At 38.7% G+C, this 19,795-nt stretch overlaps 4 non-coding genes across 4 annotated transcripts; all 4 read right to left on the reverse strand.

Moving 5' to 3' along the window:
* Positions 1-6,082: 6,082 nt before the first annotated feature.
* On the reverse strand, positions 6,083-6,154 carry TRNAE-UUC (transfer RNA glutamic acid (anticodon UUC)). The gene has a single exon. It is a non-coding gene; the product is annotated as a tRNA-Glu (tRNA).
* Positions 6,155-9,888: 3,734 nt separating this feature from the next.
* On the reverse strand, positions 9,889-9,960 carry TRNAE-UUC (transfer RNA glutamic acid (anticodon UUC)). The gene has a single exon. It is a non-coding gene; the product is annotated as a tRNA-Glu (tRNA).
* Positions 9,961-10,039: 79 nt separating this feature from the next.
* TRNAE-UUC (transfer RNA glutamic acid (anticodon UUC)) lies at positions 10,040-10,111 on the reverse strand. Its single transcript has one exon. It is a non-coding gene; the product is annotated as a tRNA-Glu (tRNA).
* Positions 10,112-10,756: 645 nt separating this feature from the next.
* TRNAE-UUC (transfer RNA glutamic acid (anticodon UUC)) lies at positions 10,757-10,828 on the reverse strand. The gene has a single exon. It is a non-coding gene; the product is annotated as a tRNA-Glu (tRNA).
* Positions 10,829-19,795: the final 8,967 nt, after the last annotated feature.

A 19,795-nucleotide genomic window follows, 5' to 3' on the forward strand; every position in this document is an offset into this window, starting at 1 on the left:
TTTTCAATAATGTGTACCCGACCCAATCTAATACCACTTACAAAAATCCATTTTCAAACTATTTAATGGCCATATGAACTAATTAATATATCCCACTAACTAATATCCTACTATTGTTGGAGAATTTGTTTTTATAAAGTTTGAGAATTATTTCGCCAATTGCGTTTACCAATATATATATATATATATTACATTACCCTGAACCATTTTTTTTACAATTAATATTCCAGGAAGTTTTGCATATTCTCTATGTGTTTCTCACCAGCTGGAGTAGTCTGAGTGACGGGTGCCATTGAGTAAAACCAACAGGGGTAGAATTTGCAAAACTTCTCGAATAGCTTTTTTTCTTCAAAATTTAATAACCTTTTCATTGTCCCTTTGGTAACCCACGCGCAAAACAATAATTCTCATGTTCTAGCAGCACTGTTTCCAAAGTTAAAGCTAAGAGTTGCCTAACAAAATTTTAAAAAATTGACCCTCAAAATCTATTTTTAAATGAACATATAATAGCCAGTAAATAGTAAAGTTTTCTTTCGCCTCCTCCCCCTCCGCCCCTTTACATAACTAATATAACGAAGAACAAAATTATTTCGACATAAATGCTACAAGCAGTGCATATTTTCAAGTTTGAAACATGCAATTTAAAGACTATTTTCGTACAATTATAAGCGTATTGTATCAACACGTGCCAGCTGCTAAGCTTCAACAGAAAGATAATTCATCATAGCCTTTACCAGTATAATAAAAGGTTAAAACTACACAGCTAAAAAATATGATCATCATCATTATAAAAAACCACACCACAAGACTTCGATAGACAGATCAAGAAATATAAATATTCAACTTCTGTGCCGAAACAACAGACACTTTAGACTGGCATGTTCAAAGAATGAGAGCGACTTTGGATTAAAAAACCCAAAGATATCAAAGAAATAACCTTCGTATTGGTTGAGCGAGTGTCTATAGAACGTCAAGCTGTACCAAGGCCAAACAATACATGTCAATTATTTGGTTTCCCTGCATAATTATATAACGGCTTGGCAAGCCTTGCCTTCAAGTTCATCAACACAATAGAAGTTCATAACAGTTATGAATTCGCTAAATAAAACTTTTTTGAACAAAAGTTGCTTCAACGTTATTAAATTTTAGAACAGCAATGGTTTGTTACTAAAATTATGTACTTTACTATGTTGGGAGTTTGGGCGCACTCCTGTAAGCCAAGCTTCTGGGCGACAAAATTTGAGGGAATAAGGGACTTGTCAGCATGCCTACCCTACAGGAACTGACTACCCCGTGTCCGCGGGTGGTGAAATACCCCAAATCCCCCCTCCTTCACCACCCGATTAAACCTCAAGTACTTCACTCGTAACTCTAAAAAACCCAACTGTGATTAACCGCATAATCATCTTGGACTCCATCGAAACGCCTTATGAATGTTATTTTACGGACGTTTACCAAACAAAACAAGCTCGATGGAATTAGTAAAATAAAGCTGCCAATTAATGACGTTAAGCAGTAACGCTATCTGAGTTCAAAAGTAAAAAATATATATAAAAAAAAATTAAATGGACTGGAGATGTCGCTAACGAAACAAAATCACGTGCGATGGATCTAGTAAAAAAGCTACCGATTAATGACATTAACCACTAACGCCATCTTAGTTCAATAGTGAAACACGAGGCTCCTCATTAACTCTGAACTAAACTGCACACTCTACATCAATAAAACAAAACCAAGCGCGATGGAACCAGTAAAAAAAGCTACCAATTAATGACATTAACCACTAACGCCATCTTAGTTCAATAGTATTAAATATAGAAAAAATAAAAATCAACTGGATTGAAGATGTCACTAACGAAATACAAGGCGCTTCATTAACTCTCTGAGCTAAACTGCAGATTCTACAACAACAAATCACTACCAATTTTAAAAAGCATCTGTAAGTATATTAGCAGTATTTTAACAAACTCCCCCTTCCCTTTTTTATACCTAAAATAATTTAACATTAAAACCCATGCTTACTATTTTTCTGGCTATTATATATTCTCAATTTTACAGTCCTAGGATTAAATGTGTATAAATATTTTTTCATCATTGAATTATTCACTTGAGAGATTAACAAAATGATTATTGGTGCTCTAACGTTAATGTTGAACTTTTCACACTTTTTAAATCCAACCTTCACGTATGACTGTCTTTGAACATTTTTTAATCCCTCTCGTGTATTCATAGTGAAACTTACATTTGAGATTCAGTTAAAATTAATTATAGTTAGGTACATAGCTTTTCCCTGTTAAGGTCTATTTTTTGCCAGTTAGGACGCTATCACTAATTATTCTCAAAAGCCTTTCTGGTGTTCAAAATAATTTTCCTTATAAAGTTACGAATGAAACCCTTTAAAAAATACGCAACTATTAGCTTTAAACGTGAAAAACAAAATTTTTATTTACTGGAAAATAATTATAATGAATACCATAAATAAATAACAACCAGGGAAATATAATTCCAAATTGCGTGCTATATATAAACGTAGCAATTATCAAACCAAATGTGTTTTTAAAATAATTTAGCACATTCCAATAAAATATAATCTTGCGTGTTTTAACTTTTAAAAAAAGTTTAACTTAAATATTCTTAAAGCAATTTATTGTTTTAATGATTTAAAAGTAATTATTGAACAGCCATAACCTTAAAAAATTACAATTTATATTTTATAAAATAAATAATACTATTAACCCTAACTTTTGTAATCAATAAACTACTGTAACTCTCATTTGACTTTATCAAAGGTAAAATAGTTACCATTGGTTTCATAAATACTACTAAATAATTTGTTGATCCTATTATTTCCTATATTCAATGATAAATCTAAGCACAGTTCCATTGCCAGACTCACGTAGTACGCTGGCTAATCATTTTTCATCTATCCCAATGGCTAAATCCAATTAAAATTGTACTTAAGGACAGAGCGAAAAATAAAATATGCCAAACTACCACACTATACAGAATAGGAAATCTTTTTAATACGAGTTATATTTATATTATATAATTATTATGATATTGCCAGCTTTTCCATAATACTACAAAACTGTATTTCTTTTCCCCCGAAATATTGCCAAATTATTGCTAGTTGTCTTATTTAATGTCATTTTTAACAAAAAAACAATTACTATTTTAGTTTCTTAAATTAGGTTAAAGTTAATCACAAAAGATGGTATTCTATATGATGAATCTCGTGTAAAGGTTAAGAGAAATATCCGTTCTGAATAAGATCTTGTTGACACAATGACATTGGAAATGGGGTTCAAAATTAGCGTGAAAGCAACTGGTATATTTTGGTCTGGGTTCATCAGAAATAGTCGAACTAAAATCTTTGTCATGACATCACACCCTCGTATATCTACGAATTTCATCAGCTCAAATTAAGACTAAAAATATTGATGTGACGTCCCCTTAGCTACTAACTCTCAGTCTATTGAATGACACACTATGTCCTTTTCTGCAGCATGCGGGAATGAGCACAGAAATAAATTAATCACCACCGCATGTACGCAAAATTAATAAAAATTAAGACCGAAGTAACAGATATTAATCAAAACGCGTCTTGGATTAAACCAAGACCTAAAAAGTATCGATAAGAACAAGGTTAATCACTTGACTGAATGCGCAGATATTGAAACTTTATTTAATTAAAACTTACATGCTTAAGAAAGTAATGTTCCATCACCCTACTCCATTGAATAAACTTACTTTACTGGTACTAAATTTTTTCCCTCTCAATAATTTGAAAAATTTACTTATCTCGGGTTTTCGAGCACAATTCCATTCCCCGAAAACATTTTATAACTACATTTATTATCACCTTTAAGAGTTTTCGTGTGGAAAAATACCATATAACTAGTAACTACACGTAACAATGACAAAACGATTTAGGGTAGTCTGCTTTAGCCTCTGCTGCGCCCGATACGAACAAGGAGGATGTATAGTTGTATACATCCCCCTTGGTAGAAGTACGCCTTGTGCCATTCTCAGGCCTTGTCTTTCGCTGGCCTCGTTACCAAGGCAATAGCCCACTCAATTACGCATTAAACTGCTCGAGAATTCAGTGTGAATTACTTTTTAAGGTATTCGTCAGCAAATAGTAATTGTTTTTGAGAGCATTCCTCGCCTTGAAATAGGACAACTACGAAATAATTCGACCAAATTGAAGTTTAAATATTCAAACAAATCTTATTTAATAAATATCTTCTACCATTTCATTTCTATAAAACTGTTCTACCAAATACATACAGAGTGCTACCAGAAGTCTCTGGGGCTACTAGAAATACACATTTACTATAGGAAGATTCGCAGCGACAAGTTTAAAAATCCCATATTCCTTTAAAAACCGTTAATACCTTGTTCCTGAAGATATACAGACTAAGTAGCAGAGTCGAGCCACAGCGTCGTAGATCACGCGACTCGGTGAACGCAGGCTATTTTGCAAAATAACCAAGTCATAATTTTCAGGCTACGACCGCGCTTAAGTTAACAATTACAACAAAGAAAATCAAAAAATTACGAATATCATGCACGCCCCTACTGCTTGCGAACCATAGAAACGCCATGGCATAGAACCGTGTGACCATTGTCTGTCGTACCGCTGCTATAGGCCCTTTCTACGTAAAAAAATAAATGTCAATCCTCAGTATCGGCACATACAGGTGGTTGACCCCTCGCCGTCTCTGCTCTCTTTATCCATCGAGCGAGATGGAAGACCAATTTTTATCCCAGTGTCATTCCCTCTTAGATATGTCGAAGTGGTCTGTTACGTAATTCAGTTTAACCAAGAGTAAAAATCATAACGTCCCTATTGAATTTGCTGCCATTGTTCAAATTTGCGCAAAAAGAAAAGGTTTCACTATGGAGCGTACAGGGCATGAACGAGGGTGTTTTAGCAACCTATTAACGACACAAAGTCATACACGTACTCTCTTTAAAGTGATAAATGTAGTTTTAAAATATTTTCGGGGAAATAAATTGTGGTCAAAATACCGAGATAAGTAAATTTTGAAAATTATTCAGAAGGAATATATTGACTACCAGTAAAGTAAGTTTATTTTATGGAATAGGGTGATGGAAGCATGTAAGTTTTAATTAAAAACAATTTCAATATCTGGACCTTCAGTCACTTGACTAACTTGCTTCTTATCGATACTTTTTAGGTCATGGTTAAGTCCAAGACGTTTTGATTAATGATTCTTATGCACTGAAATTACCAAAAAAATATAGTAGAATATCATCTTTGCAAGAAGCGGTATCACTGGATATATGTTCTTTAAAAGCGGTACAAAGCACAGTCTCCGATACCGGGAATCGAACCCGGGCCTTCAGGGTGAAAGCCAGATATCCTAGCCACTAGACCTTATCGGACTTGCTTAACCATGTCTAAATTCTATTCATAAACCTATATCCTTAAGTCTATTCTTCAAAAGCGGTACAAAAGCACTCGCTCCGATACCGGGCCTTCTGGGTGAAAGCCAGATATCCTAGCCACTAGACCATGTCGGACTTGCTTATCCGAGTCTTAATTCTATTCATAAACCTCTATCCTTAAGTCTAGTCTTCAAAACCGGTACAAAAGCACTCGCTCCGATACCGGGAATCGAACCCGGGCCTGCAGGGTGAAAGCCAGGTAACCTAGCGACTAGACCATATCGGACTTGCTTAACCATGTCTTAATTCTATTCATAAACCTATATCCTTAAGTCTATTTTTCATAAGCGGTACAAAAGCACTCGCTCCGATACCGGGAATCGAACCCGGGCCTTCTGGGTGAAAGGCAGATGTCCTAGCCACTAGACCATTTCGGATTTGCTTATCCGAGTCTTAATTCTATTCATAAACCTCTATCCTTAAATTTGTTTTTCAAAACCAGTACAAAAGCACTCGCTCCGATACCGGGAATCGAACCCGGGCCTTCTGGGTGAGAGCCACATATCCTAGCCAGTAGACCATATCGCACTTCCTTAACCAAGTCTTAATTCTATTCATAAACCTATATCCTTAAGTATATTCATGAAATTCGGTACAAAAGCACTCGCTCCGATACCGGGAATCGAACCCGGGCCTTCTGGGTGAAAGCCAGATATCCTAGCCACTAGACCATATCGGACTTGCTTGACATAATAATAATAATAATAATAATAATAATATTTATTTCCCAATAAATTGGAGGCCAACAAGAAAAGGAGTAACTCCCAGTACAAAGCTTGTTGACCCAGACAAATACAAAAAAGAAAAAAAAAATATACATAAATTAAATTAAAACAAAGAAAATTATAAAAACCAAAAGTCATATAAAACCAAAGTTATATAGATAAAATCGCAGAGGCATTAAAATATGCAATCGTCATTTAAAAGTTTTTGATACAATTTAAATTTAAAACAGGCTAGCGTATTGCTACACCTTATGTCAATTGGGAGAGAATTCCAATCCCTAACGACACGAAAAAAAATGAATGAAAAAGTGCATCACATCTAGCTTTACCAATAGCAAATGTCAAAATTTCGTGCCTTTCATTAATAATGACATAATCTAGTAAAGGAAAGGTATAATGACAGTAGATTACCCGGTATAAAAAGACGAGACTAGAAAACTGTCTCAGTGCATACATAGGTAAAAAATTCAATCTTTTTAAACGATCACAATATTGTACTCTATTGCAATTTTGCATATTATTAAACCATGACTGGTTCAATTGATAAGAAGTAAAATGTCTCAAAACCCGTTCAACACTGTCAATATCCTTTCGAAAATGAGGAGACCATACCACAGACCCATATTCCAAAACAGGAATTACCAGAGCCTTAAACGCTATAATAGCTGCTTTTGAACGGCCAAAAGTTCTATTAATTAAACCAGTCAAGCGCCTGGCTTTAGAGGTAATGTATAAGACATGGTCAGCCCATTTTAAATCACTTGAAATAAAAATCCCAAGTAGCTTACATTTAAAGACCCGAGGCAAGATTTAATTAGAGACACAATAATCAACATTAAATACATTGCGACGTCTAGTTAAAATAATATATGAACATTTCGATACATTTAGAGACAAAAGATTTCTAATTCCCCAGTCAACGATTATATTTATATCTCTCTGAAGTAACACAGTGTCCGACATAGAGCGCACAGCTCGAGAGAGAAAGGAATCATCAGCGTATTGCCAAAGGTTAGTATCAGGGGAAATACCAAGGTGAAGATCATGGGCGTACAAAATAAACAGTAAAGGACCCAATATTGATCCCTGAGGTACGCCAGAGGTAACAGGTTGATAACCGGAAAATTCACCTTGAAAGACAACTCTCTGTTCACGATTCCTTAAAAAATCAGCAACCCAGGCTAGGATAGGACCACGAATACCAACACCATAAAGCTTAAAAATGAGGCGATCATGAGGAACAGAGTCAAAGGCTTTTTTCCAGTCAAAAATTATGACATGTACATCAGATGGTACACGTAAGTCCAACAAAGAAGCCCAGGAATGGAAAGCCTGGACTAACTGCGTTACGCAACTGAAGCCTTTTCTAAAACCAAACTGCTTTTCAGGGAGCACGCCAGGCTTAATACATTTAGAATTAATGAAATCAGATACAATTGATTCCATAATTTTACAGAAGACAGAGGATAAGGATATGGGACGGTAGGACGCCATATCAGATCTGTCTAAGGAAGAACCCTTATATAGAGGGACAACATTAACCCTTTTCCAAGCAGCCGGAAGTCTGCCTACCTTCATCGAGTAATTTAAAAAGTCAGACAAAGGATACGACACACTATCACGACAAAGCTGTAACATTTTTGGGGTTATACCATCTGGACCAGGGGAAGAGTTACATTTCAGGTTATTGATAGCGGTGACAACCAAAGATGGAGTAAACAATAAGTTTAGCTCATCATCGACTGGTAGCGGAAGATCATACAAATTGTCAGCTGGGTTAGGAATTGGGCCAGATTTACAAAAACAAGAACAAAAGTACTCATTGAATTTAGTAGCAATGATAGCACAATCAGTAATGCTATCCCCATTGTTCTTCATAAAGTTAGGAATTGGGAGTTTCGATTTGAGGGCGACAAATTTCCAAAATTTTTTAGGCTCAGAACGTAAATTATTAGAGAGTTGCCTAACATGATTTGCATAAGAAGTACGAGATAATTCCTTGATCTTATTTGCCAGACGCCTAAATCTAGCTCTATTAAACTCGGTGAAATTGGATTTGAGTTTTTTAAATAGAGTTTTTTTGACATTGGCTAAATGAATTATCGAACCCGTTATCCAAGGATTTGATTTTCGCTTAGGGCGACAAGTAATCTTAGGAATACTATCATCAAGACAAGCAGAAAACATTGATAACCAATTGTCCCAGGCCTCGTCAATGTCATTTTCTAAGTTAAAAACCATGTCCCAAGGAGCGTGACTTATAAGTCCATTTAGCGAAACAATATCAGCATTGCGAAAATCAAAACTTGAACGCTGCACCACCTTAGTCTGAGATACTGTACAAATTAATTCACCAGTCACAGCATTATGATCACAACCAGGTAAATTATCCACGGAGACTACATTCTTAATAAATCTTTTCTCATTAATATACACAAGGTCAAGAGTATTATTATTCCTCGTCTTGTCAGAGACAACTTGATGCAAACCAAGATTTGAGACACACTCAAACATATCAAGTGATGAGAGGCAATCAGGGGTTGGTTTCGGAAGACCGAGACCAGCCATATTAAAGTCTCCCATTAAGATGAAAATATCATGGTTGTTAATCTCATCAATGATACTATTAAGTAAGGCACAAACCCCAATTACATAATCATGGATACACGGCGGAGGGACATAAAGACAGCCAATCAAGATTGACCTATCATCCACCTTAGCAGAAGCAAACACGACTGCAATTTCAATGCCACCAGGAGAGACACGAACAGCAGGGTCAATATCCAGCAAGACCGGAGATAAACTTTGGTTTATGGCTAGCAAGACTCCACCACCCCTAGTAGCACGATCTCGTCGAAACACAATGTAATTACTTTCGAAGAGTTCAGTATCGCAAATATCAGGACCAAGCCAGGTTTCAGTTAACAAAAAAATATCCGGATTCATATTGCGAGCTACCACGTCGAGATCACGCAATTTTTGTCTAATACTACGAACGTTAGACAAATAGAAGGATACGGATTCCATTTTTTTTTGTCAATTGATTTTAGTTTTTTTAACACCATGCATTTTAGGAATGTTTATCCCATTAAGAGAATTTTCTTCGAAAGACATACTTGAATTAACAAAAAACGAATCATCGATTTTTGGCATCCCGCAGTCAAAACAAATAAATTTTGAATCGCACGATAATTTGAAATTTTTTAAATTGTTAGAATAGACACAAGCTGAGTGAAAATCGATTTCACATTCCTGACAACGAATACTTTTTTTGCTACGACGGGCGACTTTTAAACAAATCTTACACGGAATTTTTCTGGCTGGACCAGGATTTAGATTTATATCACCGGCGAGAAGAATTACGGTGCAAACACACCAAAGGCTAAAATTACGCGACTTAGGCAATCTAGCGTTAGGTTTATGCTTAATAAAAGCAAACTGTTTAGACGGTGAAAACACATCGAACGGGTAAGACGAGGATTGTCTCGCAAATTCGATATACGAAAAATCCGATACATTTGAAGCACATAAATCGAAATAGCACCCGAACGCAAATAGTCTCGAAGTAAAAGTCAGAAATAATAAAGAGTAAACTATACCTACGAGACCAGGCAGATACCAAGTCTTAATTCCATTCATAAACCTATATCTTAAAGTCTATTCTTGAAATGCGGTACAAAAGCACTCGCTCCGATACCGGGAATCGAACCCGGGCCTTCAGGGTGAAAGCCAGATATCCTAGCCACTAGACCATATCGGACTTGCTTGGCCAAGTCTTAATTCCATTCATAAACCTATATCTTTAAGTCTATTCTTGAAATGCGGTACAAAAGCACTCGCTCCGATACCGGGAATCGAACCCGGGCCTTCAGGGTGAAAGCCAGATATCCTAGCCACTAGACCATATCGGACTTGCTTGACCAAGTCTTAATTCCATTCATAAACCTATATCTTTAAGTCTATTCTTGAAATGCGGTACAAAAGCACTCGCTCCGATACCTGGAATCGAACCCGGGCCTTCTGGGTGAAAGCCAGATATCCTAGCCACTAGACCATATCGGGCTTGCTTAACTAAGTCTTAATACTATTCATAAACCTATATCCTTAAGTCTATTCTTGAAATGCGGTACAAAAGCACTCGCTCCGATACCGGGAATCGAACCCTGGCTTTCAGGGTGAGAGCCAGATATCCTAGCCACTAGACCATATCGAACTTGCTTAACCACGTTTTAATTCTATTCATAAACCTATATCCTTAAGTCTATTCTTCAAAACCGGTACAAAAGCACTCGCTCCGATACCGGGAATCGAACCCGGGTTTTCTGAGTGAAAGCCAGGTATCCTACCCACTAGACCATATCGGACTAGCTCAACCAACTCTTAATTCTATTCATAAACCTATATCCTTAAGTCTATTCTTCGAAACCCGGGCCTTCTGGGTGAAAGCCAGATATCCTAGCCACTAGACCATATCAAACTGGTTTGAGCAACCCTAGATATTATTCCTATAAATGTGTCTTTAATTTTATTCTTCAAAAGCGGTACAAAAGCACTCGCTCCGATACCGGGAATCGAACCCGGGCCTTCAGGGTGAAAGCCAGATATCCTAGCCACTAGACCATATCGGACGTGCTTGACCAAGTCTTAATTCCATTCATAAACCTATATCTTTAAGTCTATTCTTGAAATGTGTTGTAAATTAGAGATAATACCGGTTGTTTTTTATCTATATCCAGATTCTATTTTCTATACTTGTGTTTTTTATGCATCGCGGTCATTGTTGTAATCTTTATTTTTTATCGCGATGCCTTAACTATATAACCGGATAACATTCCGATAACGTTTGTCAGTTCTCAAAGTCAGTTCCTAGTTATCAGTTCACAGTTATCTGTTTTCAGATAGCAGTTGTATTCCCGGAAATAATGTTTTACTTAAATTAATAAAGAGTTTATAACCAGTTAAACCCAGAGTCGTTCTTGCGTCAAACAACAACAGGTTATGGGCCCAGCACGCTTCCACTGCGCAGAGGTTTAGAAGTCATAAGAAGTTCAACGCCGGGAAGATTATCCTTTAAGGTGCGGAGTCAAACGGAGAATGGCCGAAAATCACCTGGGACGAATCGAGACGTTAACTAAAGATAATTATGATACCTGGAAAATGCAAGTGGAAGCCCTGCTTCAAAAGAACGACCTCTGGGAGTACGTAGATGGAACTTCAACGAGGCCAACTCCGGTGCGGGGAACGGAAGGAAACGCCCAGGCGGTCGCTACCTGGGACAGTAATGATCGAAAAGCAAGAGCGGACCTAATCTTGTCGATCAGTCCGTCGGAGTTGAAGCAAGTAAAGAATTGCACGACCTCACGGGAAGTATGGCAGAAGCTCGAATCCATCTATCAGTCCAGTGGACCTGCCCGGAAAGCCACGCTGCTGAAGAACCTGACCCTCAAGAAAATGAAGGAGGGAGAAGATGTCCGGGATCACGTCCGAGAATTCTTCGACGCAGTAGACAAGTTGGCTGACATGGGAGTAGCTGTAAACGACGACCTACTGGCCATTATGTTGTTATACAGTCTACCGGAATCGTACGAGAACTTCCGGTGCGCAATAGAGTCCAGGGATACGTTACCTGATCCAGAAGCTTTAAAAATAAAGATCCTGGAGGAATCAGACGCCAAGAACTCTAGGGAAGACGAACCCGTGCAGAATGCGATGATGGGCAGTAACCACTTTTCCCGGAAAACTGCAGAATGGGGTAGAGAAAGAGGTTCACGTGGACGAGGAAGCACGACCTTCAAGTACAAGTGTCATGGATGCAGGAAACCCGGCCACAAGGTAGCCGATTGCCTCGATAGAGACAATGGTTCAGAAAGAAAAACCTGAAAGAAGGAAAACGCCCATCATGTACTGGCAGAAAATTTGGCCGAGGAAGAATTCGCATTGCACCTGAAGGCTTATCACGATTCCTGGTGCCTGGACAGCGGAGCCACCTCGCATATGACTTCCAGCAGAGATTGCTTCAATGATTACGAAGAGACCACGAAATCTATAAACCTGGCCACTGCAGAGTCAACGAAGATACGAGGCGTTGGCGAAGTAAAAGTACACGCAACGAATGGCAGCGACAATCGAATTCTTCGCCTGGAGCGAGCCCTTCATGTCCCGGATTTAAGAACAAATCTCCTATCCATTGCCAAGATGACAGACAAAGGACATGAGGTCACATTCAAGAAGTCGCAAGCCTGGATTAAAACGGCAACCGGGGAAGTGATTGCAGTTGCTGACAGAGTTGGAGACCTTTATTTCCTGAGAAAGGCTGAAGAAACGGTCCATGCAGTGCAAGCGGAAATAAAGCCTAGAAGCAACCTGGAAAAGTGGCATTTCCTACTCGGTCACTTGAACGAGAGAAGTTTAAAGGAAATGGCCCGGAAGAATTTGGCTACGGGACTCAACATTGAAAAAGATGGGAGTTCGGGGAATCTGCAAAATCTGTATCAAAGGAAAGCAATCGAAGGAGCCGTTGCCGAAAACCGAAGATAGCCGAACCTCACATGTCCTGGAAATTGTACACTCTGACGTATGCGGGCCGATGAGAGTAACGTCGATGAGCGGAGCCAAGTACATCGTCGTTTTCACTGATGATTATTCCCGGTGGACTGAAGTCAGTTTTTTAAAACACAAGAGCGAAGTGTTGAAAGCCTTCGGAGAATTCAAGCATCGAGCTGAAGTGGAAACCGGGGGAAAAATCAAGACCTTGCAGTCCGTCAACGGAACCGCATACTGCAACAATGAATTCGACAGATTCCTGAAAGACTCTGGGATAAAAAGAAGGCTCACCGTACCATACACCCCGGAACAGAATGGCATTGCTGAAAGAAAGAACAGAACACTCCTTTATAATGAAAATGGAATAGATAGTTTTTACAAAATTCGCTTAATAATATCCAACGTCAACGGCTCAAATTTCCTAATAGTCCAAAAACTTAAAGTATTACGATACGCTGTTAACTTTACGAGGAGGACCATTCTCGGTGGTTTTTGTGAAGTTAAAGAAACCCGAAACATTTCCTTACTTTCACTTCATAATTTAAAGATGCGAAAGTGCATTTACATTGCTAGTCATAATAGTGTAAAATTGTTAGCAGTTAATCCAATTATTGAAGGTAATTAGAGGTTTATAATTAGTTCTTAATTTGCCAATTTAATATATGGGATGCAGCTATTTTGGTTGAATTATGCTGGCCTCTTTGACAGTTTTAAATGTTTTAGGAATAATTAATACTTAAAAAAAATAAAATATATTTATTGATATTTCGTATATTTTTCTTGTCGCTTAAGAGACGCAATGAGGTTTTCATACTAAAGGTTTAAAACTCTGTATGCTAGTACAAGGGTTTTGCAATGTTAGGTGTGAAGACATTTCTCCACTGAAAATTACTTAGCATTCCTAAAGATTAACACCGAATGATATCTATAGAAAATGTAAATCATAAATTCTTTAAGAATTCTATAGAGTTATAGAGAATAATTTCTGAAGAAAAGTATTATAGTAAATTCTATAGGATTCCGAAAGAGTTTGTACAGAATTATTTCTTAATAAAACTATTATAGTAAATTCTTTAGGATTCCGAAAGAATTTTTACAGAACTATTTCCGAAGAAAACTATTATAGTAAATTCTTTAGGATTCCGAAAGAGTTTTTACAGAATTATTTCTGAAGAAAACTATTATAGTAAATTCTTTAGGATTCCGAAAGAGTTTTTACAGAATTATTTCTGAAGAAAAATTCAAGTTCTAAATTATTAAGGATTCCTAAAGAAGCGTAGAGAAATAATTCTGAAGAAAAATCTATATCATTTATTCTTTGGGATTTCTAGAGGATTTACACGGTAGTGAATCCTCAAGACAATAATATAAAGAGCTCTTAAGAATTTGCAAACGGGATCATTGGGGAAAAATTCCCAAAAACGATGTTCCCAAGAGCACGTTAAAGACCCATAGATATTTCCTAAGAAACCCAAAGTAAGATTTTGTAAGGGATATCAAAGCTGAATATCATTTAAATAAACGGGATTCTATCTTGAGAATCCTGAAAAAGTTTGATATGGGTGAATTCACGCAAAATTTCCTCCGCAATTTATGAGCCTGTAGTAGAGAATGAAATTGCTATAATTATCCCATTTAAACTATATATTGAAATAAGACTTAATTAGCTATGCACCTATTTTTGATCGTTTTTTGCAATTTTTCACTACTTGCAGTACCACTTCAAAGATGAAAACCAACGCAGCCAAAGCGTTTCCAACAGTAAAGACTTGAAACACGGAACAGAGAAAGAACAAGTCCATGGGCTCGTCCACTATCAAACTGTCAGACTCGAGCAGGTAATTTTGAGCTTTGAATTTAGCATTAAATAAATGTGTGGAAAGTAGACTAGTTTCAAATATTCTTTCGATACTGTGGGAAAAACAAAGATCAAATAATAAAATTTAGGGAGTGGTCTACGACTAATTACTCTAAGAAGGATACTAGCAGAGAATAGTAAGCCTCGACACCCGCGGGCAGCGCAGGGGGGATGAATATTTTTTCCCCCACGGTTTATACCCGCGAAGGGGGGACGAATTTTTGCCCCCATGCCTCCATCCCCGGAGGGGGTTGGTGGTTCTCCCCCTCACCTCCTCCACCCGAAGGGTGTAGGTTGTTCTTGAGTGTATGCTCTCTCTTTCCGCTAAGTCCCCTTTTTATTCTGACTTTCACTTTCTCTTTATGCCAGCCCGATACCCGTGAGAGTGCTGTGAAGGCTGGAGAGTTTTTTTCTCTCTCTTGGTTCCCTCCTGACTTTCACCGTCTCTTTCCCTTTGACCGTCTCTTTATTTTTACGCTTGCGAATGTACAAGCCCAGCGGTGCGCGCCGCGAGAGCGCTGTGAAGGCTGGAGAGTTTTTTTTCTCTCTCTTGGGTCCCTCTCTCCGATACATGTACAAGGCGGGGGAATGCATGTACAAGCCTAGCGGCGCGCGTTTTCTCTCCGTATAGTACTGAAATGTTATAGGAATACATCTCTCGGGTTCCTCTCTCCGATACACGTGCAAGGCGGGGGAATGCATGTACAAGCCTGGGAACTTCCATCTCTCTCTAAATCTCTCCCAACGTTTCTGTTTTTTAAAGCGGGGCATTTTTTACTTTTGCGCTATGTATGTATAAATCAAGAGGCGTTAAATATTTTATCCATGTTTTATTTTTTTTACATAAAGTATTTTTTCTAGTAAAGTATTAATATTACGGATCCGTTCATTAAAATGCAATTTATCGATATAATAATAGTTAAAACGATCCTCGTAAGGTATTTTATATATTACGGTAAAAGGGCAAAAAGTAACTTTTTTTTTCACCATTGTAAGAGTCTTTTAAATTCGTCTTTTCTTGATAAGACAGATATAGTCATCTTTTTCCTAAGTAACGTCTACTTCGATAGGCACATTGAGCGTCCGTTTTCCAAGAATGAAGGGGCAGTCAGGGTACAATTGTCTATGTTTATCGCGTACCGATTCCGAGGTTGTCCATACTTGAATAGTGCCGTGGCAAAAGAAACATCTGAAGGTATGGTCCGTGTGGACTAGCGTTTGTTGCCCGAAAATGTATGGACAGTCTGGGTACAATTGTCTATGTTTATCGTTTACCGATTCCGAGTTTGTCCATACTTGAAGAGAACCGTGGCAAAAGAAACATCTGAAGGTATCTCTACGGTCGAAATAAAACCCGTCTCGCGCTACTTCGGCTGCATCAACGTAAAGCGACGGCCACGATTGGAAAGTTTTTAAACGGGCTTCTTCCGAATTCATGTCATATTCAACATCTCGCGGTTCTTGGGGTCGCTGAAAATTTCTTGGACGTAGGTATCCAAAATTGCCTTTTGAATGACAGACTTTGGAATGCGAAACTCCATATAATCAGAGCGGGCGGTGGGTGGTACGTCGTGACCCTTGCCGTCTTCGATCGGTACGTTGTTTGTTGGAAGTCCGCGGATGAAGGGACAACTAGGAAAATGACGTTTGTGTTCTTCGTGCACAGAATCCCGAATTTTCCAATCGTTTAATATACCGTGACAAAAATAACACTCTACGGTATCGTGACCATACGTATATAAATAAAAAAATCCGTCTCTAGCTAGATCTCGGGGATTTGTATACGGACCCTTCCAGCGATGGAAACTTTCACGTCTTTTCGCCTCGGTGTTCATACTAGTTATGAAACCCAACGATCTTTTCCGTTTGCTTATATAATTCAACATGTACAACCCCCCTAGCGGCTAAAATAATAATTCATGCCCAGACCCGTTCGCCCCTCACCTTACACGCCCACACCACTAAACTTTAACTAGAACCAAACTCAAAATATATCAATAGCCGACCCCATTCCACCCCCATGCCACCAAACTAAACCTATAACAAGAACTAGAACTGTCCCCCACCCTCTCTCCCCCCTATCAATCATGCCCAGACTTGTCAGCCAGCCCCGCAGACGTTCTTTGTATACAAAGTTGTTTACGACATTCGAACCAAATGGATCCCCCCAAGATTAAAGATAATTCATGCCCAGACCCGTTCGCCATCCCTGCTATGAACCTCCCTCCCCCTTTACAAATGTTGTTTACGTCACTCGTCTGCAAATAACACGAGCAGACATGGTCTCCCCTTCAGAGAATCTGTTTTCAAGCTGTAATATGTGTATGTTGAAAAAATAAAATCATTTTTAAAGAAAAAAATACATTTATTCATTTTTTTACATATAAAATTCATTAAGGATGTCTAGATTGCACGAAATATTAATTTCGGCTTTGTTAGAGTGCGCCCATAAGGCGTAAATTAAAGCCTAGTCAAAGGCGCAAGCCGTTCGGTGCTCACCGACGGGGTGTGGGTACAAGCACCGTACGGGAAGAGAAATGATGTCCACGGTCGTGGCTTTCGGACACTTGAAGTCGTTCAAGTCGTGAACCGTTCTGTTGAGACGGTCAGAGAGAAAGGTGACTTTTTCGTCACCCTTTGAAAAGATTAGGTCGACCCCCCTGTAGACCGGCGGCGAGGCATTCGTCGAGTTTGGCGTATGAGGTTAGGCCGGCATTCCAGTCCAATCGGTGCAGATTACGCGAAACCCACTGGTTTTGTCGTTGTTTTGAAATCGAGACGTGGGATTTATTGTACGGCGGCGCGAATGTCCAGGAAACGGTTGCCGGCTTGGCCTCGATGGTTGTTATGGCCATTTCTTTCACGATAATGTCCGTGCTGCCATCACTACGAGTGCATCCGTTCAGGTATTCTAATTCAATAACGGCGGACTTCATAATAATAACTAGCAGCGAGTCTGTGTATGACTGTTTAAAACCGAACCGGAAGTAGATATGAATCCTCTAACGACCGTAGGGCTTCTTTTATAGAGATTGGTTGACGTCATAACACCAACCGAGTCGGGATTGGATACGAGAATTCACGGGGTGTGTGTTTCTCTTATAGAGGCTGGAACGGCTGACGTCATAACACGGTCTAATACCGAGTCGGGATTGGGTAAGAGAATTCAGTGGGAGGGCGTGGTTCTCTTATAGAGGTTGGAAATGATGACGTCATTCATCCACGGATCCGTCTTAAATTTCTTGAAAAACATGTTTGTGCTTCTTCTCCTCGTTCTGTGCAAAATGTATACAACGCAGTATATACCGCAAGCAGAACTGTCGGGGGGCTGCAAAGTCCTCCTATTATAGTTTATTTTCGTAGAATTTTCTCTCATAAATGTTTTAATATCTTCTGTCAAGGGACCCCAGCCCAAGGAATCAAAATAATAACATTGTTTATTCCCATCGATATAGAGACAAATCCAATGACTACCGTTTCCTTTGTGATTATCTAGATTTATAACAATGGAAGCCGGGTATCGAAGGATATATTTGGGTAGAACATCGCGCGGGTATACGCCCATGAATCAACGGGTGTATCTCAAAACCCTTCTTATGGTTGAAGCGTTCATGGCGAATCTACAACGACGGTTCTATTATGATCTATATGCATTAAACTTTGAAATTCTGAATAAACGATCAAACTCAGCGTTTCGGGTACTGGTTCTTCGAACCCGAGTTCAAGTCGCAATTGTCCTTGTCGTATAGGGTTGTAATAATTTATATCTGACGCGGTACCATCTTGAGTCAAATCAAAACAGTAAAGCGTATAACCTTTGGGATACTCCTTCATAGATATTTCGTTACCATCGTCTTTGTAATGAGTACCAGATCCGGTAAACAGAGAATAATATGATCTAGTGTAAAGACCCTTTTTGAAATTTGGTCGCAAAGGCTTAGCTAGTACTTGTTCCGAGCCGATAATCGGATTAATATAATTCACGTTAAAGTTTTGGAAGTCGAAAGGGTTCCAACTCAATTTGCCGTTATTCGAGTTATGAGTTACTAAACCCGCTGTTAATCTGTTTGGTAAAACCCCTAAATATACGTTATCTATAGTAGTTTTTTGAATATTCTCCGAAATGGTAAAAACTTTCACTTCTGTCCTAGTGAATGGATATTTTGCCGTAGCTTTAGTCCAAGCCGATTCTAAAGCTAGCATTACTCGAGGGGCTACTCGAACTTTACGAATATATAAACCTACTTCGGGTATTTCGTGTTTGTACCATACGCCGCCGGGGGGAGGAGCTCCGAGCAAAACAAAGCCTGGTTTATTTCGGGTCATCCTGACTCTAAGGCTGACGCCATTGGGTATGCATTTTGAAACGTTAAACATATCAGCGTACAAGGCTCCGTACATTTCAATCTGTTTCGAACCCTTTGCTAACTCTTTCCTAACAAGATGTCCCTGGTTTTCAGTTGCAGAAGCTATTTTCCCAGCCGTGTCTTTATGCCATAAAGAAGAAGTTAAATGAGATTTTTTCGCGTCTCCTCCATAGTTTAGCAATGTTTCTAGGTTGGCTTTGAAGGCGTAGTTTCCGGTTGAAGATGAAATAGGCGTATCATTGGCGGTTACTTCCACCGTATCCCAGAGCGAATGTAAAAAATTGTTGACGGGTCCTACGTTATCTGTGTCATCGATATCGGTGCCGTCCGTATGTACTATTTTAGCTCGAACATAAAGCATAGTTAGAGAGGCGTCAATATATTCTTCGCCATTTCCAGGAACGTAAAATTCAATCTGAGAGTCTCCATCCAAAACCGAAATAGGTCGATAGCAAACATATTTGGCCAATTCTACCGATGTTTGAATCGGGACAGATTCGAAAAAATCCAGCTCAGATATTGTCGCTTGAAACATGTTTAGGAGAATATATCGTGTCGTCTTGACCTGTAGGGTATACGACGGCGAACTGGCTTTATTTTCCCGGTAGCCGCTCGTTTTATACCTTTTTTACTTTGAGCCCGTTTTCGTTTCAAGGGTTTTTACGTCTGCGACGTTTCCCTCCTCCCCCATGCCGTGTTCTAATATCATCTAAAGTTTCCGTTACTCTTTTCTTAGCAGCCTCTTTAATATCCTTGCCCGATACTACGTCACTGAAAATTTTGGTCTCAGTACTAACGGCTTTTCTGCCGAGGAATTTGGCACCGCT

This window comes from Phalangium opilio, unplaced genomic scaffold (genome assembly GCF_054372755.1).
Source record: "Phalangium opilio isolate 3A_F unplaced genomic scaffold, DU_Popi_V2 ptg000039l_2, whole genome shotgun sequence".
NCBI lineage: Eukaryota > Metazoa > Arthropoda > Arachnida > Opiliones > Phalangiidae > Phalangium > Phalangium opilio.